We start from the raw sequence: 16,926 nt of genomic DNA on the forward strand, positions 1-16,926 counted from the left end.
TCTCAGTGCCTCTGGTAACCAGCCAAGCCAGTCTTGGCCGTGTGGAGGTGGAGACTTCAGGGGAAATGCTTGCTGACTTTGTGCACTATTCGGGCAAAAGGGCAAGCTGGGGATACCATTGCTGGAAAATTTTTAGTGCAACAAAGTGTTCCCTACCCATCTGGCCAGCTAGATACAGTTTTTCTTGCACCCTTTTTCAGTAAATGTAGAGCAGATAAGACAGCCTTTTACCCCAAGATTAAGCCCTGGAGAGATCATCCATAAATTACAAATATAGATTGATTTGGGGTGGGGGTGGAGAGGGAAGGCAGGAGAGGACCTAAATGCCATAAACAAACTCCTAAGGAGAATGCCATGAATAAAAACTTCCTGTACCAGTCAGCAGCATCCTAATGAGAGGGAGTTCACATGTGTACAACAGCTGTGTAAATTATAAAGCTTAAAAGGTAGAACTAACCGCATCATACTACTTCCAAAACACTCGATTCCTTCCTTCTTTCTTCTTTTCTACTCCAAAATAACCTAAAACAATCCTATAACAATTACAAACTGGGGGAAAGGCAAACCATTCTGGGAAAGAAAAAAATAGCAGCTGCTCTAGATATCATTTTCAGATTTTGGCTAGGATTGTTTAAGTTATTTTTTATTTTCTTTTATTCTTGGCTGGCTTGACAGTCCTTCAGGATTTCAGCTGATTCCAAACACAGCTCAATAAAGATCATTCCAGAGAAGTTTCATATTCCTAAGATTCCTTAAATTTCTCCTTCTTTTAACTTAGGAAATTAGGTTGAAAGAAGATGAAAAACAGCCCAGATTGCACCATTTCCTATGCAAGTTTCTTGCAAAGCAAGCTGTGCCCCCCTTTCCAACAAGAACAGAGAGACATAGTTCTGATTGGGAGGTGGGCGGTGGGTCCTCTGGAGCAGCAGCAGGACTATTTGTCTTTTGAAAATGCCCCAGTAGGCCCAAAGTCTGTCTGAAAACTTTTTGTAAAGGAGGAGGAGAAAAAAAATGAGATTCTAGTGAGCTAACCATCTAAAAAAGCCAGTGACTGCACCGTGGACTTCTTTCATGCACGAAATATTTATTTTGCACCTAGGTGTGCCAGGCTCTGTTCTATATGCTGAAGAGGGAGCAATAAAGACAACTAAGTGTCTGATTCCCTCAGAGTTTCTGTGCCTGGGGACTGTTACAGGAAAGCGGTCCTGATCCAGACCCCAAGAGAGGGTTCTTGGATCTTGCGCAAGAGAGAATTCAGGGCAAGTCCACAGTGCAGAGCAAAAGCAAATTTATTAAGAAAGTAGAGGAATAAAAGAATGGCTACTCCATGGACAGAGCAGCCCTGAGGGCCGCTGGTTGCCCATTTTTATGATATGCTAAACAAGGGGCGGATTATGCTAAACAAGGGATGAATTATTCATGCCTCCCCTTTTTAGACCATACAAGGTAACTTCCAGACATTGCCATGGCATTTGTAAACTGTCATGACGCTAGTGGGAGTGTAGTAGTAAGGACAACCAGAGGTCACTCTTGACGCCGTTTTGGTCTTGGTGAGTTTTAGCCGGCTTCTTTACTGCAACTGTTTTATCAGAAAGGTCTTTATGACCTGTATCTTGTGCCTACCTTCTGTCTTATCCTGTGACTTAGAATGCCTTAACCGTCTGGGAATGCAGCCCAGTAGGTCTCAGCCTCATTTTACCCAGCTCCTATTCAAGATGGAGTTGCTCTGGTTCACACACCTCTCACAAAACCATGAAGACAATTCAAGGAAGCCCTTTCCCCTGTCTGCTCCCAGCTGGGTTTCAAGTCTCTTCCTTCTGTTGGTCCCTCTCTTACAACCCTGGTTTATTATACCCTTTACCCTTCCCTTATGTAATCACATGTCCCTTTGTAAACATCAAAGGAAAATAAGCAGGCCCAGGGAGCTGATGAAAATGAGAATGATGACTCATAGAAGGATGTTTTTCTATTTTTCACTTATACAAGCCTCTTCTGAAAAGAGCCTAGATGCCTTTTCTTTCTGAAACTAGTTTGTCTCCTCTATTGTAGTGAGTCCTCACTTTGGCTCTGATTATCAAAATCTACTCTCAACCATTCACTGCTACGTGCCTCCAGCTCACCTGGGCCCTCAGAGTAGTCGGGCAATCATTTATTATTTCCCTAAGCAGCTTTTCTCCCCCCTTTCACCCTTCATTTAGGCTATTTTTAAAAATCTTCAAGTTCCATGCTCATATGCCACCCCAACGATCACATTCACCCACTATAGACAGTGTCCATACTTCATAGACAAAATAGAAGCCATTGGAAAACTCCATTTCCAATCATGCCACCTAGAAGGTTCTCTGCATCTGCACATATTTTTTTCCATCCTGCACAAAGAAAGGATGTCCTCCCATTTAAGGTGAGCGCCTGCACCCAAGCTTTGGATACACCCCGCTTTAGTCTTCTCAGGAAGGGTCCTCCATCTGTTATTCCCTTCTTTACCTCGCCATTCATTTCTTCCCTCTGCTGGGTCCTTTCCTTCAGCCTAACACAAAACCCCTGGCCTCTCTTCCTACAGACTTCTTACTAAAAACTGCTCAGAAACTCATCCAAGAATTAATGAACAAAAAAGGAACCAGGAAAGGATCTATATTAAAGATACTATTAGTTGACCACTGGATTTTTTTCATCCCCACGACTGTCTCCTTTTTATTCATATTCATCTTTCTGGAATATTTTCTCAACTCTATTTTGTTTTCTTTTTTCTTTCTTTCTTTTTTTTTTTTTTTTTGAGATGGAGTCTCGCTCTGTCGCCCAGGCTACAGTGCAGTGGCATGATCCTGGCTCACTGCAACCTCTGCCTCCTGGGTCCAAGCAATTCTCCTGTCTCACCCTCCTGAGTAGCTGGGAATACAGGCACACGCCACCACGCCCGGCTAATTTTTGTATTTTTAGTAGAGACGGGGTTTCACCACATTGGTCAGGCTGGTCACAAACTCCTGACCTCAGGTGATCCACCCATCTCGGCCTCCCAAAGTGCTGGGATTACAGGTGTGAGCCACTGTGCCCAGCCTCAACTCTGTTTTCTAATCCTTCCAGTGAAATTTTAACTTTGCCAATCATATTCTCATTCCCAAGATTTCCTTGTAACTCTGATGATTCTTTTCATAGCATCTTTTGTCTTGTTTTAGTTAGGTAATACCCCTCAAAACTCTAAAAATACTAATTAGAGTCTGTTGGTCTTTTTTTTTTTTAACTGACTTCTGTTCCCTAAATTATATCTGTCGGCCTTGCGGGATACCAGTCATTACTGGGTGTATGCTGATAGGTATGTATATACATTCATATCAGTTCTCTAGGTCATGTTCCTGGACTCCAGATTTATATCTTTAATTGCCTAGTGAACAAGTTGCTTTGACATCCCAAAGGCATTTCAAATGAAACTCATAGATCCCTCCAGGCTTTTTTTTTTAATCTCGGTAAACGACACTACCACCTACTCAGTTACGTAAGACCCATCGGTAATCCTTGACTGGCACTATTTTTCCTCAACTATATCTAATACATTTATTCCTAGTGAATCTAGCTCCTTAACATCACTGGATGTTATCTCAATGTTTCCCACTTTATTGAAGTAACACAGGTGGCGTAAATCCTGGCATATGTCCACATACTTAACCATTCTTTCTCAGGGAAGGTGGAATGACCTATGATTTGTAAATTTGGAAAGGACAAACTGGGCATGCTAGTTTCTGCCACCCTTCCTCCTCGTGGCTGCTGGCCACAGGGGACACACATTCTAATCCTCCAGGTATAGTTTTTCTCAAGGGGCATCACAGGTTGGATTCCCTGGGAAGTAGATTCTGAAATGGAAATTAGTGTGTAGGAGGTTTTATTGGGGAATGCTCTTGGGATCAACGCTTTTTCCCAAGGGACAGGTTGTTTCCTTGTGGATCCTAAGGAAAGGGAAGGAAAAGGAAGGGGAAAGAATGAGAAGAGAAGGGTAGAACGGAAAGGGTAGAAACAGGAAAAGAAGGGAAGGGAGCAAGATTGGGCAAAGGGAGAAGTTGAGCTGAGATTCAGTCTCAATGCAGACCTCAGCTGGACTTTGGGGAGCGCCAAAGCTGGGATGGCCTTTCGAAATTGTCTCAAATTGGGATCAAGACTTTATATTTTCTACTTGGATCAGTCATTACACATGGACCACCTCAGGCAGGGAGCATGACTTTGGGCTAGTGGCTCTCTTTAGACAAGGCCATCCCTAAAGATGACTACTAGTTGATGGTGTCTGCAAGCAGCACTCCCAGCAGGGGGAATAAATTGTATATTTCTGAAAACAAATCTAGGTGGCACACCACAACATTCACATCAGAGACACATACCCTAATCAAGGGGTTTATTTAGCATCTCATTTGGCTCTCACACTAAGCTAAGACCTATACCTTAGCATTTTTTTCAGCAATAAATGTTTTAGAGCCTGTCTTCCAATCAGGCTTTATTGCTTTATTTTTCCAGAGGCTTAGGCTGGGATGAGGGCTGCCATTTAAACCTAAAACATTTCTCAACATCCTTCTCTCTGTTCCACTGGGTCAGGCCATCCTTGTCTCTTGCCTGAACTACAGCTTCAGTTTCCTATCTGGCTGTCCTATTTCCATTAGTACCACTCTTCCGCTTTTCCTCCACAGTTCAGCAGAAGGATATTTCAAAAGCACAAATCTGATCATTTCACTTGTGGTTGTTTAAAACTCTTCCTTGCTTTCCCATTGCCTTCAGGGATTAGACCTAAGTTTCTTAACAGAGCTGGACAGGCCAATGAGATCTGATCTCACTTAGCTAGTCTTATTCTCTTAATACTCCATCATTCCCCACCTCTCTACTTGATGTTCCAGTGCAGGAAAAGTACTTAAAGTCTCAATTAGCAACCAAACTTTTTCTTTACTTTGCTTTTTAAATGTTTCCTCAGATTAGAATATATTGAACTTTTTTTTTTTTTTTTTTTTTTGGTCAGTCTCACTCACTTGACTGTGAGTATTTTGGCAGCAGGGATACTTCCTGTTCTTACAATAGCCACTCAATAAATGTTAAATAAATACGTATATACATATATATATATATATATATATATGGAAAGGATTTACGATCTGTTAAATGCTTATTTATTAGTGGTGTCCACTAAACCTATGAGAAAATGTTCCACTTTACTATTAAAAAGCACTCTAAAACAAGGGGGTACAGTTTTTCACCTAGAAATTGGCAGAGTTACTAAAAATAATACTGGAGGCTAGCAAGGGTATGGCAAAATGGGCATCTGATACACTGCAAGTATCAGAAAAGCATTTTGGCAATATGGAACAAGTCTCAAGATGTGTAAGCCATGTGCCCTAATAATTGCACATCTAGAAATCTATCTAATCAGAGATAGGAGTAAAATTTATGTTCAAAGGTGTTCATTGTAACATGCGTCTCTATTATACTCTTGAATTGTCCATGCATTCTATAATGAGGATGTTTTAATTTAAAAATCAGTAAAATGGAGACTGGGCAAAGTGGCTCATGCCTGTAATCCCAGCACTTTGGGAGGCTGAGGCAGGTGAGTCACCTGAGGTCAGGAGTTCAAGACCAGCCTGACCAACATGGTGAAACCCCATCTCTACAAAAAAATACAAAAATTAGCCGGGCGTGGTGGCACATGCCTGTAATCCCAGTTACTCAGGAGGCTGAGGCAGGGGAATCACTTGAACCCGGGAGGCAGAGGTTGCAGTGAGCCGAGATCATGCCATTGCACTCCAGCCTGGGCAACACAGCGAGACTCCATCTCAAAAAAAAAAAAAAAAAAAGTTAGGATTACAGTTTGTAGAAGTGAGGTTCCAGGAATGCTCAATGATCTGGTTTCCCTATATTAACACATTAGCATGAAGACCCTTGTGTAGTTCCCGTTCAAATTGTACCAGAGGTGAAGTGTGTGACCAGTAAAATATGACAGGAGTGATGGCAAGATTAGGTTTTAAAAGACATGAGCAGGGCATGGTGGATGGTGGGTCATGCCTGTAATCCCAACACTTTAGAGGGCCAAGGCAGGAGGACTGCCTGAGGCCAGGAGTTCTGAGCAACATAGTGAGACCCTTGCCTCTACCAAAAAAAAAAAAAAAAAAAAGCCAGAAGTGTTGGCACACACATCTCTAGTTCCAGCTCAGCTACTCAGGAGGCTGAGGTGGGAGGATCACTTGAGCCCCAGAGGTTCTGGGACCCCTTTTCTCGTCTCTGCCCTCCAGCCTGGGTAACAGAGCAAGACCCTGTCTCCAAAAAATAAATAAATAAAATAAACTTACAAAAATTTTAAAAGACACTAGAACATCTATCTGAGTCCTTAGTTTTTCTCCCTTTCCATTTATGAGATATTATTACATTAGGCAAATTCTCTCTCCTCCTTTCTCTGTCTCTGTCACTTGCTTATGGGGAAAGCCAGTTGCCACATTATGAGGGCACACAATGAGAGACCCACATAGCAAGACATTGTGGCCTCTTGTCAGCATCACATGAGTGAGCTTGGAAGCAGGTCCCCAGCCCAGGTCAAGCTTCAGATGGCTGCAGCCCCAGCTAATGTGTTGACTGCAACTTCATGAGAGACCTTGAGCCAGAAACATCCAATTAGGCTCCTTCTGGATTTCTAATCTAGAGAAACTGAGATAACAAATGCTTACTGTTTTAAGTTGTTACATTTTGAGTAAGGTGATCAACTGTCCAGCTTTTTTTTTTTTTTTTTTTTTTTGAGATGGAATTTCACTCTTGTTGCCCAGGCTAGAGTGCAATAGCACAATCTTGGCTCACAACAACCTCCGCCTCTTGTGTTCAAGCAATTCTCCTGCCTCAGCCCCCTGAGTAGCTGGGATTACAGGCGCCTGCCATCATGCCCAGCTAATTTTTGTATTTTTAGTAGAGATGGGGTTTCACCATGTTGGCCAGGCTGGTCTTGAACTCCTGACCTCGTGATCCGCCTGCCTCGGCCTCACAAAGTGCTGGGATTACAGGCGTGAGCCACCATGCCTGGCCAACTGTCTAGTTTTTACCAGAACTGAGGGGTTTACTGGGATGTAGGATTTTCAATACTGAAACCAGGGACATCCTAGGCAAACTGGGATAGTTAGTCACCTTAGTATTTTTAAAAATACAGCTGTATTGATATACATAATTCACGTCTCATAACATTCACCCATTAAAATTTCAATGGCTTTACTACATTCACAGAGCTGTGCAACCATCACAATCCAGTTTTAGAACTTTAAAATGAAATCCCATACTCTTTTGCTATAACCACTCAGTCCTTTGTCCCCCCTCACTAATCTACTTTCCGTCTTTGGTCACCCTAGTTTTGAGAGTAACTTATTATGCAGCAATAGATAATACAGGGTTGCAGATAGTGATAAAAGATGATTTTTCTCTTCATTACTCTTTTACTTTATACTTTCCTAAATTTTGCAAAGTATCTTCAATAAGTATATCTTCATTTAATATAAGAAAAACTAGTAATATTCTATTTATGGAAAAGATGGCATAAAATTTCATGGAATTGTTGTTTTGGTCCACCTAGCATCCTTCTGCTCCCTGTTCTTCTGGTCACAGCACTATCCCTCTGTTTTAGGGAAGTACCTTTCCTCAACTCCAGGTGGTTCTGATATGGTTACCAATCAAGGGACAAGGTGGATATGTGACTCAGACTGGAACAATCAGATTTTCTCTCTTATTAATTTGAATCTTGAGTGGAGGCACATGGGGAGAGAAGGTATTTTTATTATTTTATTTTTTTATTTTTTTGAGACAAGGTCTTGCTCTGTCACCCAGGCTGGAGTGCAGTGGCACGATCTTGGCTCACTGCAACCTCCGCCTCCCAGGTTCAAACAATTCTCATACCTTGGCCTCCCGAGTAGCTAGGAGTACAGGCGCACGCCACCATGCCCGACTAATTTTTGTATTTTTAGAAGAGACAGGTTTTTGCCATGTTGGCCTGGCTCCTGACCTCGAGTGACCCACTCTCCTTGGCCTCCCAAAGTGCTGGGATTACAGGCATGAGCCACCACGCCCGGCCAACAAAAGGTATTTAAAGCTAATCACAAGCAGGCAGAATCCTAGAGAGTTGGTTAAAGAACTTTTGTTTCTAAGATTTCTGTCACCTTCCCAATTCCTGTTCCTCTTGGTCATTCAGCAATGCCTTTGATTCTGTAAGCTACTCCTATATGGCTTGAAAGGAAATCTCTTTTTTATTTAAGTTAGTTTCTGTTGCTTACAACAAAAAAACTCAACTGACCCAAATAATAACAAAGACTATTTCCAGAAGGGTACCTCCTCCTCCTCGACAAAAATCCATAAATCTGCCACTCCAACACAGCAGTTTGTATTTGTTCATTTTCCCTATTGGTCCACTTTTGCATAGATAGACTCATGATGTACACATCCTCTTACATTTAGATTTTTTTACGTGACATTACACCGCAAAAATGTTTAGTGTTTCTACAAGGTCTTCTATTCGTCATTTTTAATGTATGTTATTATCTTGTATTAGTATATCATAATTTATTAAATCTTGATCCAGTGGTTGGATATTTGGGCTGATTTTAGTGTTTTACTAACAGACATAATGTTTAAAGTGAACATATTCACAGCAAGCATGTTATTTCTTTCCTTCGAATACATCGACACAATTGAAAAATGGATCTGTTGTGATGTCATCCTCGTTCCTTTCATGCATTTGATGTGTTGCGTTATAAAGTGAAAGGTGCTTTTGTGCTACAAGTAATTTTCTGTCTTGAATGTTTGGATTTTCATTTATATTATTAGGTCAGGCAAAGTCAGATGAGTAGGATTTACTTGGTTATAGATTATGCTCTGAGTTATGATTGTTATATAGGTATTGGTGTGATTGGAACTTTTAAATAGAAATTTTATTGAATATAACATACATAAAGAAAATGGCACAAATCATAAGGATAGAATCCTAATGAATTTTCACAAAGTGAACTCCCATGTAACTACTATGAAGATCAAGGAGGAGTACTGGCACTCTAGAAGGCCCCTTATGCTCTCACCCAGTTATTACCTTCTGTCAGGTAACCACAATCTTGACATCTATTACCATAACTTAATATCTTCTGTTTATTGTTTTTTTTTGTTTTGTCTTGTTTTGTTTTTTGAGATGGAGTCTCGCTCTGTCACCAGGCTGGAGTGAAGTGGTGCGATCTCAGCTCACTGCAACCTCCGCCTCCTGGGTTCAAGCTATTCTCCTGCCTTCAAGCTATTCTCCTGCCTTAGCCTCCTGAGTAGCTCGGACTACAGGTGTGCCACCACGCCCAGCAAATTTTTGTATTTTTAGTAGAGACAGGGTTTCTCCATGTTGGCCAGGATGGTCTCGATCTCTTGACCTCATGATCTGCCCACCTCGGCCTCCCAAAGTGCTGGTATTACAGGCGTGAGCCACCGCGCCAGGCCCTGATTTCTAACTTTAAATAAATGTACCCTTTTGTGTATGGTTTCTTTCACTCAGTATTATGTTTATATGCTCCTTCCATGTCATATGTAGCAGTAATTCATTCATTCTCATCGCTGTGTAGTATTGCATTGCACAGATTTACCACCATTTATTTATCCTTTCTACTGGTTCCCAAATTTTGACTACAAACAGAACTAGAATTACCCAGTCATAGTTTATGCACATATTCAGCTTTCCTAGACACTGCCAAACAATTTTCCAAAGTGGTAATACCAATTTACATCCCTGTGAGCAGCATAGGAGAGTTCCAGTTGTGCCAATGTCCTCAGCAATCCTTGGTATTTTCCATCTTTTTGATTTTAGACATAATGATAGGAGCATAATGGTATCTCATTCTACTTTTAATTTATGCCTTTTCATAAGCTTATTGGTCATTTGGATGTTCTCTTTTATGAAGCACCTGTTCAAGTCTTTGACCTACTTTTTTTTTGTTAGCTTTATTGGGATACAATTTTCATACAATGAAATTCACCTATTTAAAGAATACAATTGCATTAATTTTATAAGTGTATTTTACAAGGTAACCATCATCATAATCATTATACAGAATATTTCCATTATCCCAAAAAGCTCCCATGTGTTTTTTGAAGTTACTTCTCTTCTTCCACCTCCCTGACAACTGGCAACACTGATATGTGTTCTGTCACTATAACTTGGTCTTTTCTAGAATTTTATATAAATTGAATCATTCAGTTAGTGGTATTTTGTGTCTGGCTTCTTTCAATGAGCATAATTTTGAAATCCCATCCATGTCATTTCAGCAAGTAGTTAATTAATTTTACTTTTTTTTCAGACAGTCTCACTCTTTGTCCAGGCTGGAGTGGAGTGGTGTGATCTCAGCTCACTGCAACCTCTGCCTTCCAGGTTCAAGTGATTCTTGTGCCTCAGCCTCCTGAGTAGCTGGGATTACAAGCGCCTGTCCCTACAGCCATTAATTTTTGTATTTTTAGTAGAGATGGGGTTTCACATGTTGGCCAGGCTGGTCTCAAACTCCTGGCCTCGAGTGATCTGCCCGCCTCGGCATCCCAAAGTGCTGGGATTACAGGCCTGAGCCACCATGTCCGGCCCAATTAATTACTTTTTATTGGTGAATAGTATTCTGTTTTATGGATATATCTCAACTTGTTTATCAGTTCATCTTTTGATGGACATTTTGTTGTTCCTAGTTTTTAGTCATTATGAATAAAGCTGCAATGGGCATTCAAGACATGTATTTGTATATACATATGTTTTCATTTTTCTTAAGTAGGTATCTAGGATTAGGATTGCTGGGTCTTACAAGTTTATATTTAACTTAAGAAACTGTCAAATTTTCCCAAGGTGACTATGCTATTTACATTCCTATCAGCAGTATGTGAATGTCCCAGTTGCTCCACATCTTAGTTAGCACTTGGCATTGTCAGTCTTGTCAATGTTAGCCATTCTAGTGCATATCTAATGGTATCTCATTATGGTTTTAATTTGTATTTTCCCAGTGATTAACAATGTTGAGCATGCTTTCATATGCTTATTGACACTCATGAAATGTCTATTAAGATCTTTTGCCCATTTTATAAATTGAGTTATTTTAATTTGAGTTCTTATTGAGTTGTAAGAATTCTTTATTATTCTTAACACAAGCCTATCATCAGGTGTTTATTTTACACATATTTTCTTCCAGTCTGTGGTTTGCAGTTTCTTTTTCATAATAGTTACTTATGAAGAGCAAAACTTTTATTTGCATAAGTCTAATTTATTAATTTTCTTTTTTTCCTTTTTTTTTTTTTTTTTTTTTAGAGACAGGTTCTCACTTTGTTGCTCAGACTGGTCTCAAACGCCTGGCTTCAAGCTATCCTTCTACCTTAGCCTCCCAATGTGCTAGGACTACAGTGTGAGCCACTGTGTCTGGCCTTCTTTTATATTTATGTGTAGTTTGTGTGTGTGTGTGTGTGTAGTATTTAAGAAATATTTGTGAAATACAAGGTCATAAACATTTTACTCTGTTTTATTTTAAAAATTTGTTCATAGATGCATGCTTTGTCATGTCATAACAGGACTATTCGGGTTTTCTATTTCTTTTGGTGTCACTTTTGGTAAATCGGGTTATTCTAGAAATTTCCCATTTTATCTAAATTTTCTAATTTATTGATATTAAGTTGCCCCAAATATTTTCTCTTCAACTTTGTAATGTTTGTGGGGTCCACAGTGGTGTCTTTTTTTTTTTTTATGTCTGATAGAGGTAATATGTGTCCTCCCTCCTTTTTATTTGTATATTGTATGTGTCATTAGTTTTGCTAGGGAGTTATCAGTTTTATTTTCTTTCAGTGACTTTTCTCTACTGTACTCTACACTCTTTCACCTAGGCCCAGGCTGGAGTGCAGTGGCATGAACATGGCTCACTGCAGCCTCGACCTCCTGGCCTCAAGTGATCCCCTTACCTCAGCCTCTGTGTAGCTGGGACCAGAGGTATGCACAATCAAACCCAACTAATATTTAAATTTTTTCTAGAGATGGGGGGTCTCATTTGGTTGCCCAGGCTGGTCTCAAACACCTAGGCTCAAGTGATCCACCCATCTCAGCCTCCCAAAGAGCTAGAATTACAGGCATGAGCCACCATGCCCAGCCTACTGTACATTTTCTTCATTACTTTTTTCTCTTAACTTTTCTTATGCTTTCTTCAAGTTTAATTGCATTTTGTTTCTAACTTATTGAGATAAATACCTAGGTAATTTTTGTTTAAAGCTATCAATTCTAGCCCTTAAGATAATAAATTTCCCCCAATACACAGTTTTAGCTACATCTTAAATTTTATTATGTCATACTTTCATTATGATTTAGTTTAAAATATTTTCTAATTTTCATTGTGATTTCTTCTTTGACCTATGGATTATTTAGAAGCAGACTGCTTAATTTTCACTTATTTGAAATTTTTCTAGTTTTTAAAATATTATTAGGTTAATTCCCCTCTGCTCAAAGAACGTACTCTGTATTATGTCAATCTTTTCAAATACATTGAGGCTTGCTTTATGGCCCAAGTTATTGCCACTTTTAGTAAACATTCCATGTTCATATGAAATGAAAGTGAATTCTGTAGTTGTTTGGTGAAATATTCAATATATATCAATTTTGTAAATTCTGTTAATCATGTTGTTTACATTTTGTGTTTTCTTATTAATTTGTGTCTACTTTTTTATTGGTTACTGAAAAGATCTTACTGTTATTGTAGATCTATTTCTCCCTGCAGTTTTGGGAATTTTTGAATTAATATATTTTGAACTATATTGCTAGTTGTACACAGAATTAGACTTATTATATCTTCCTGATGGATTGATATTTTTATTATTGTAAAACATCCCACTTTATTTCTAATAATGCTTCTTTCCTTAAACTCTACTTTGTATGTTATTGTATAGCTATGAGAGTTTTGGGTTACAGCTTTCACATAACATGTTTTTTTTTCTATTCTTTTACTATTGTATCTTTTGTAAAAAAGCATATGCAATTATTTTAACCAGTATGACAATCTTTGTCTTTTAGTGGAATATTATGCCATTTTTATTCAATATTTTAAATTTATAATTAATTTATATTTAATTTTAATAGTTAAGGTACTCAATGAGATATTTGGGTTCACAGGTACCATTTTACTATGTTTTTCTATTTGCCCCACTTGTTACTTGCTCCTTTTTATCTTTTTTCTTGTGCCATCTTTTTTTTTTTTTTTGAGATGGAGTTTTGCTCTTGTTGTTGCCCAGGCTGGAATGCAAAGGTGCCATCTTGGCTCACTGCAACCTCCACTTCCCAGGTTCAAGCGATTCTCCTGCCTCAGCCTCCCGAGTAGCTGGAATTACAGGCGTGTGCCACCACGCCCGGCTAATTTTGTATTTTTAGTAGAGACAGGGTTTCTCCCTGTTGGTCAGGCTGGTCTTGAACTCCCGACCTCAGGTGATCTGCCTGCCTTGGCCTCCCAAAGTTCTGGGATGACAGATGTGAGCCACCACACCTGGCCTCTTCTTGCCATCCTTTAGCTTAATTATTTTTAATTAACTATCCTTTCTCCCTTTTGCTATTTCCATATTATGTTAGTTATAAATATTTTTATTATTCTCTTAATGGTGACCTAGAGTTTACAACATTCACCCTTGGCTTATTATATCCTTGTGTAATTTAGTATTTTTCTCACTTCTGAGACAAAATATCCTGGCTGACATCCCCATTGGACATCTATACCATTTTGGTCTGTTTGGGAGTGGACACAGCTCCTCACCACTTATAGAAACTGACTCCTGTCTGGTTCTCTCCAGACAGGTTCAAGAGACCTAAATTCTCCTGACATCAGGCCATTTCCCTTTTCTTGGAGTCCTTCCCATTCCAAATCATTGAATCATCTGCCTTCATGGGCTTAGGCATCAGAAAATCACCACAGCTTAACCGGCCCTCTAGAGAGAAGAGATAAAGAAATACTTCTCGTTTTTCCATTGTGAGCCAGTAGACAAGAAAATAAAATATGGTTTATCAATCAATTTATCCTGCCACACCTACTAATATTATATGAGGTTTTGTGGCCTAGCCTTGGCATCTAACCATAATTAATTACACTATTTCCATGGGAAATTAATTCTAGGTTATAAACACTTAGACTTAGGAACTTTGAGAACCCAATATATTAATAATATGTATTCTCTATATACCATTATTTTTCTTGCTTCTATTTATTTGAGAAAAGAAAAAAACTGCAGAGACCAATGATAAGGCTTATGATGACTGCAATAATACTCTGGTCATGTTGCTTTAGGATTTTGTTTCAACATTAATACCTACAAATGGGGTGAACATGAAGGACTATATAATCTCTCACCAAATTGCAAGATATTTTTGTGCCTTTTGATTTCTTTGCCAGGCAAATGACATAGAGCTAGAGGGGAGTAATAATTTTCAGAGATATACTCTCCCTGAAATATACTGCAAAGTTTAAAATGCACTCATAAATACAGATGTAGGTAAAGTTTAATTTAGGGAACTCTGTGTTGGGTGTTGTAGCGCCTATCCCAAAGAACCAGGAGATGGTGACTTGGTTTAATAAAACATTACAAAGGTCCATTAGGAAAATCTCCAGGGACTAAATGGTGGTAATTTTGACCTAGACCATGGCAACTGCCCCTTTTGCTAAAAGTAACAATACTGATTCCTAAGTGTGTCTTCTTCTTAGATACCAACTTTCAATTCCAAGGAGAGACAATGTAGTCCAGACCTCTTACTATTTCCTGTGCTCTTTAGCTTTCATCTGGACTAGACTAAACTTTCATTCTGAGGTTTCAGGCAAACCTTAATTTCAAGTGGTTGCTTCAAGCCGCAAGCACTTTTTACAAGATATACCAAGAGTGAATTGAACTCAAGGTAATTTTTTTCTTCAAAACTCCTTCGTGGTTCCACAGGTGGAATAATATTTGTTTCTTAGTTCTCCCAGACCACCATTTCCAGGTCTAGTCTAATAAATATTGATGTGAAGGCAGAACAATCATAAGGTACATTTGTATATAGTTATACGACATATCATAAGAGAATTGTGTTTTTCCAAAATAATGTGTAAGTTTGGCATAGGATCATGTGAAAACTGGAAATGATCAATACAACAATTCCATGTTCATCAAATGAGTTTTTTGTTTTTTGGTTTTTTTTTTTTGAGACGGAGTCTCGCTCAGTCGCTCAGACTGGGGTGCAGTGGTGCGATCTTGGCTCACTGCAAACTCCACCTCCTGGGTTCACGCCATTCTCCTGCCTCAGCCTCCTGAGTAGCTGGGACTATAGGCGCCCGCCAACACGCCCGGCTAATTTTTTTGTAGTTTTAGTAGAGACAGGGTTTCACCGTGTTAGCCAGGATAGTCTCGATCTCCTGACCTCGTGATCCGCCTCTCTCGGCCTCCCATAAAGTGCTGGGATTAGAGGCGTGACCCACCGCGCCGGGACAAAATGAGTTTTAAAAATCTGCTTTTCCCCGTAAGACGTATTCCACACTTAATTATTCAAGAGCTGATTATCCAGAATGTGTAATATACAAACCCATTATTTTTTCTTTTCCCTTCTGCTGCCAGATCTTTGGTCATTTCACAGCTCATTAGCATTCTCTCTCTGGGAAAATAAAAGCAAATGTAGCTCAAATTATTATTTTAAACTTTCTATGTAAAGGTTTTGTAGGAAGAGTTATAATTATTGGTAAAAATACCACTTTACTTTAATAAGTATTTGGTTAGGCTCTGCTGGGCACTGTGGAAGAATGAACAAAGCTGAAGACATTGTCCCTGCTCTGAAGACTTTTTACAATATAATTGGAGAAACAAGATTTATGTATATTAAAGTCAAATAGTAACACAAGACAATATATATTTAACCAACAACATCAAAAAACTCTAGCGATACAAACATATATACAAGAGAACTTTATACACTTAGAAGCGGTTTTAAAAAAGGAGATGGCTGGGCATGGTTGCTCATACCTGTAGTCTCAGCGCTTTGGGAGGCCAAGGCGGGAGGATCACTTGAGCTCAGGAGTTCAAGACCAGCCTGGACAACAAAGCAAGACTCTGTCTCTATAAAAAAATAAATAAATAAAATTCTTAATTAGCCAGGCATGGTAGTATGTGCCTGTAGTCTGCCTACTTGAGAAGCTGAGGCAGGAGGATCACTTGAGCCCAGGAGTTTGAGGCTGCAGTGAGCTATGATTGTACCACTGCACTCCAGCCTGGGTGACAGAGCGGGACCCTATCTCTAAATAAATAAATAAATAAATCTAAAAAAAAAGTGAGAACACACTGTGAACTGACAAAGCCATCACGGAAATTCTCAATAAGCTGGTGAGACAAGCTAGTTATCAAAGAATGGATGGAATTTCAACATGGGAAGAGGAAACAAAAGAAAATTCTGCACACACACACACATAAAAAAAATCACAAAAGCCAAGAATTCCAAAGTCTAGGAGCCATATACATCTTTAAATGAAATATTTCAAGCATCAACATACAGAAAGTAATAACAACCTCTTTTTTTCCTCCCTACTCATCTTTGTCAAGTATTAACTTGTGTAATATTTGCTTCAGATTCTTTTCTTTGAAGTGAATCAGCTAAAGCCTTCTGCACGCTATATGATAATCTTTTTTTCCTCAACAGGATATAACAACTATCTTGAATATGACGTTTTTTACTATTACCATGGATATTCTAAAATGCCTATCATACATAGAAATATCTAGTATTGTTTCATGTGTTTAAACTTAGTGTAATCAGTAGCATACTTTATGTATTTTCTGCTACTTTATCACTCGGTATTGCATTTTTTGAGATTTATGCATATTTTAGTTCCAGTTCTAGTTCATTCATTTTAACTAATACGTAGTATTTCACTGTGTGATCACAAAACAATTTACTTA

At 39.0% G+C, this 16,926-nt stretch overlaps 1 long non-coding RNA gene across 2 annotated transcripts in view; it reads right to left on the reverse strand.

The window, feature by feature from the left end:
• Window positions 1–16,926, reverse strand: part of LOC109025748 (uncharacterized) — a 169,953-nt gene that overhangs the window by 136,530 nt on the left and 16,497 nt on the right. For both annotated transcript variants that reach the window (XR_010129998.1, XR_010129999.1), the window contains exons 4-5: window positions 15,997–16,089; window positions 15,563–15,631 (exon numbers count right to left, since the gene is read on the reverse strand). This is a non-coding gene — a long non-coding RNA (uncharacterized lncRNA). The remainder of the gene's footprint in view (window positions 1–15,562; window positions 15,632–15,996; window positions 16,090–16,926) is intronic.

This window comes from Gorilla gorilla, chromosome 12, assembly GCF_029281585.2.
Source record: "Gorilla gorilla gorilla isolate KB3781 chromosome 12, NHGRI_mGorGor1-v2.1_pri, whole genome shotgun sequence".
NCBI lineage: Eukaryota > Metazoa > Chordata > Mammalia > Primates > Hominidae > Gorilla > Gorilla gorilla.